This window comes from Lepisosteus platostomus, chromosome 2 (assembly GCF_059453375.1).
Source record: "Lepisosteus platostomus isolate fLepPlt1 chromosome 2, fLepPlt1.hap1, whole genome shotgun sequence".
Taxonomy (NCBI): domain Eukaryota; kingdom Metazoa; phylum Chordata; class Actinopteri; order Semionotiformes; family Lepisosteidae; genus Lepisosteus; species Lepisosteus platostomus.
In genome coordinates, this window is record NC_142612.1 from 51,773,780 (window position 1) to 51,778,523 (window position 4,744).

A 4,744-nucleotide genomic window follows, 5' to 3' on the forward strand; every position below is an offset into this window, starting at 1 on the left:
GGTCCAGAAGAATATCTTTCTAAATCTGTCTCACAATGATGTTTTATGTGATGCATGTACTGTGCATGTCCAATAATATGTTTGTACTGTAAATGTCAGTAAATATTGTGTTAATTGTATCTGCCTTGGCTACACTAATTCTTCAATCATGCTAGAACACTCTTTGAATTTGAATGTAAAATTATTTTATCCTTAAGTTAAGGAGCATTCACTGCAAAGAATCTGTCTGTCAGTCCTCCACATCATCCAGCCTTCTGGTTAGCAGATAAAAAAGTCTGTGGGACACCTTTAGTCACAGACACAGTTTTATACTTATGCCTTGACATTCTTATCTTACAGCAATGAACAACAAGATAGGAAGGTTAATTATCAACATTTGGAGGGTTTTGTGGTATTTATAAGTCAGAAAAAAATGGATTATTAATTGCTGGGGGAGAAAGGGTGATCAGAGTTCTGCTGTGAAAGATCAGAGGCTCTGAAGACATACAGCAGGTGGCTTGCAAGCCAGGTAAGCACAAACACAAACAATGGAGTTGAAATCTAAAGTCACTTTCTTGTTCATTTATATTGGTTTTGTAGTGTAATTGCAGAATTGACTGACTGAAATATTGCCATTGCAGAATGGAAGGAATCAAAGAAACAGGCCTTCTGCTCTATTCCAGAAGAGGTATTATTGAACATCTTAAATATCTAACTGAACAAATGAACTGCAGTACATTCAATCTGGATAGTCGGGTAATTCTGTGACTGATGTCACAGAATGCACACAGAAAAAAGAAGAGATAAAATAAATGGGGGGAATGCTGTAAAAATATTCTCTGTGCTGCAAAGCAGGTATCAGGTATAAGAAAAGGAAAAAACAGCAATTTTTGAAGTTCCTCTTTACAATTTATCAAGGGTCTCCAGCTGTGGTCTCAGTCACACCTCAGCTACTAATTATTTAAATAAAGCAGTACATGGCTTAATAATAGAGATGAAGGTGAACTCTTTTTACTATTCGAATACAATTGTACAATCCCAGCCATGCGTTTCTGCTGCTGCCACCGCTCATCCTCTCTGTGTCAGTCATATTTCCCTGCCGGGTTGTCTGCTGTTCCTGGACTTCACACAACCAAACTGTTGGGAAAACAGGATAACTAGTCTGCAAATTAACAGTCTTAAATATTTGCAATGTGGGGGTACCTGAAGCAAAGGAAACAAAAACAGACGGGTTCTTGGGCAGACAGAGGAACATTGTGATAATAGGAAAAAGCACTGTGAACCACAGAAATTTCTTTTTGAAACTGGCTGTGGTACAAAATAAGAAGGTTCAGTTGACTCCCAGCCTATTACATTACAAGACAGACACTCAGATTCAAATTCAAAGAAGTCTATTGGTTTGAATGATGAATTGTGTTGCCAAAGCAATAACAATTAAAAAAAAACATTAACAGACATTTGCAAATAACATTAATATTTGGAAGGCTCATTCTCTGTTCCTCAGGTTTTGACAGGAGATCATGTACTAGGCTGTCAGCACTATTGAGTTTCTACTCCCCTCACTACTCTGTGCTCAGTTCTTGGCTTAGCAAGGCTTTATTGTGGTCACTGATTTTTAGGTTTAGCTATTATTTTGTTGATCTATGCTGTATGGTAATTAGCAGTGGATATCGTCATACAGTAATTCATCACTGTAAACATTATTTGCTGTTTCTCTCTGCAAACAGAAAAAGCTGTGTGCCTAGCTTCTATGGGGCGTTTATCCTATTTAGTGTTATCCTGGTCTGTGATTGGATATCACAATTCACTGTCATAAACAGCAATGTGTTGGATTACATTTTCAAATATTCAGTCACATTTTGGGGGTAGGTTTAAAGGGATTGGTATTGTAGAGCCTCCTTCTAATGGAGCGGAAAGCCCTGCATTACATTTTCATCTCTCCTTAGTCAACACATCCAGATTAACTGATCTTCCGATCATGGTGTACAGTATGTAACTGGATGTGTTCCCCAATGTAGATTTGTGTGTTCCTATAATCAGCCTCTGCAATCCCAAGTTTATAGCAATTAGCAACATAAAGGTGTCAGTGTAATTACAGGGCAATTAATATCAGTGTCTCAGGAACCTGATACACAGACTTTGAACACCAGGAGAAAGAGGAATGCTTACTGTTTCTCAATTCAATTAAATTCTGTTTCTCTCTCTCTTTCCCATTTCTTTCTTTCTTCTCATTGTTTATTTCTTGCCTTTTCTATGGAACTTACTACACTCTGATTTTCTCTCAGAGGTGTTATCTCTTCCTTAAAGGAAGGGCACAATTACCTGAGGTGATCGATCAATTATTAATGGCAGAGTTAATAATTCATGTTAATTGCTGCATTAAATTTCATTCACTCCCCTCTTAGAAATTGAGCAAAGGTCACAAACTAGACGATAAAAAATGTGACAATAAGCTTTTATTTTGGAGATGAAACCAGGCTGGAGAGTGGCAGCGCATTTCCAGGCAGGGCTACAATCCAGACTCAGAGTATCAGTATCACTGTAAATTAGAAACTATTGTAAGTGATTATTAACAGTCTATAAACAAGTGATGTTCGATGGTATTTACAGTCCTAGAATATATGACTAGCATTGTCTGGAGTCTTGGGTACAAGTCCTGGAGTACTATCTTTATTTGTGTGTTCTCCCCCATGTTCACATGTTTTGGGTTGGGTGCTCTGGTTTCCTCCCACAGTCCAAAGACATACTGGGAGGCTAGTTGGCTTCTAGGAAAATTGTCCCTAGCGGGAATGTTTGCGTGTATTTGTGTGCCCTGCACTGCACTAGCATCCCGGCCAGGGTCTGACATGCTTTGCACCCAGGATCTTTTAAAAAACAGGGAGTTAAGCTTGTTCTGAAGCAAAGCAAGATAGCTCAGAATCACCCTAATAGCACACTGTCTGCTATGGTGCTTGCTTTGCACATAAGACATAGAACAGTTATAAAGAAAGTAGGTCTTTTGACCTATCTACCCCTTTTGGTACTTAGTAGCTAACTGATCCAATGATTCAATCAAGGTGTTTCTCACTAACCCCTGTTATTGGCTTCAATAACATGGCTAGGTACTGCATACTGTTATATGTGTGGGATTATCTTACATTGGGACCAAACCATGAGGATTAAGGCAGTTCATTGGACAGCTTGATATACTGTATGCTACAGTATGACTAAGTTGGAAAGTAAGTAATTGAAAATGTGAAGTGTCATGTTTTCAGGAGGCAAATTATTTTTTCTTCTTTCTAATACAAAGCAGCAGGTTTGACCGAAGCCTCAGCACCACTGGGACCTTAGAGGCCTCTCTCTCTGTAAGAGGAGCACAGGACCACTCAACTCATCATACCAGGTTAGCATAAAAACCTTTTTGCTTTTATTGGTTTTGTAAAGCTTTTATAGAATTAAAAATCATTGTTGTTGTTCCTCATATCAAAACTGCTTTCACAAAGTAGAATTAAGCTGCTGTACGTTAAAATATACAGTAAATACAAATTTATTGAATTAAACTGTGAGTGTTTATTTCTTTTGAGTTGCTTTCTTCCTTTTATTTTTTCTTTGATAATGATGCTTGTGTTAGTTGAGGAAAACACTAAGATGAATAATAGTCTAGAAGATGCTGATAGTTTCTGCCTTTATCATTTGTACATCTGTGTATCTTAACAGACATGCAGAATCAGGAGCACAGTCTTGTACCATCCATCTTGTCACATTCCATGTTGGGGTCCAACACCAAGGCCTCCTGTTGTCAGTAACAAGGATTCATCCTGCTGTGACTATGTGGTGTGGCAGGGAATCTCTGTTACTGGGGGCAGGGTGCCACCTTGGACATGGCCACTGCACAGATTCAGGAGACATACAGGGTACTGGAGATGCTCACAAAGCATGGCCATCCAGTATCCGGAGCATCTGCTAGGCTTTGAATCATCCTAAAAGCTCAGGCATTGCACCGTGTAGACTGTACCTCCTGTACATTTAATCACTTTTCCCGGGCACTTGCTGAGTGTTGTACTGCTATGCATTATAACTTGTCCATTTGATATGTTTCCTCTGCTGTATTTCCATTTGCCCTTTGCTTGTTGACTTTTGTTCATACTGTAGCCCACACTGAAACTGCAATCTGTATTGTCTGACATTATTGTACAATGGAAACTGCTGCAGTTTTATTCAACGTAGTCCAATACATCAGAAAAACAAACTAGTTTCTTATGTCTGTAGCGGCGAGGCTTAAAAATAAGGCAGAATTAAGTGTTTCTGAGCTTCCCAAATGAGGCCCCATTTCTCTGTTCATCTCTGTGGTGCAGCCACAGAGAAACTATTCATGCAAGATGTTTTCTTTTGATAAGGACAGCTCCCACAGGGGGATGCACTTAGCTAAGCCTGGCTATCATGATCAATGGTCATCCATTGGCGCCTATCTGTTTAGGGAGTGCGAGTTGGACATCTGGATTGCATTCCTAAGTGTCAGGAGTAAGTGACTCATATCTCACCTTGATCAACCAATCAGGGACTGGTAGGGCCGAGTAACCCACGTGGGACTCTGATGCCCATGGAACTTTCAGCCAATCAATGAGCTGAAGTTCCTCCAGGTAAAAACAGGCAACACAGAGATGTAACAAGATTCAGAAGGGATTCTGGAGAGGATTCTGTGGACTGTTCTAAAGGGAATTCAAAGGAGAATTCCAGGGCAGGACGGCCCAGAAGCAGAAGGCTCCCAAGGGCAGGACATCCTCGC

At 39.8% G+C, this 4,744-nt stretch overlaps 1 long non-coding RNA gene across 1 annotated transcript; it reads left to right on the plus strand.

Annotated features, from left to right (window-relative positions):
* The first annotated feature begins 426 nt into the window (after positions 1–426).
* On the plus strand, positions 427–4,207 carry LOC148676448 (uncharacterized). Its single transcript, XR_015926806.1, has 4 exons — positions 427–508; positions 621–667; positions 3,269–3,361; positions 3,676–4,207. It is a non-coding gene; the product is annotated as an uncharacterized LOC148676448 (long non-coding RNA).
* Positions 4,208–4,744: the final 537 nt, after the last annotated feature.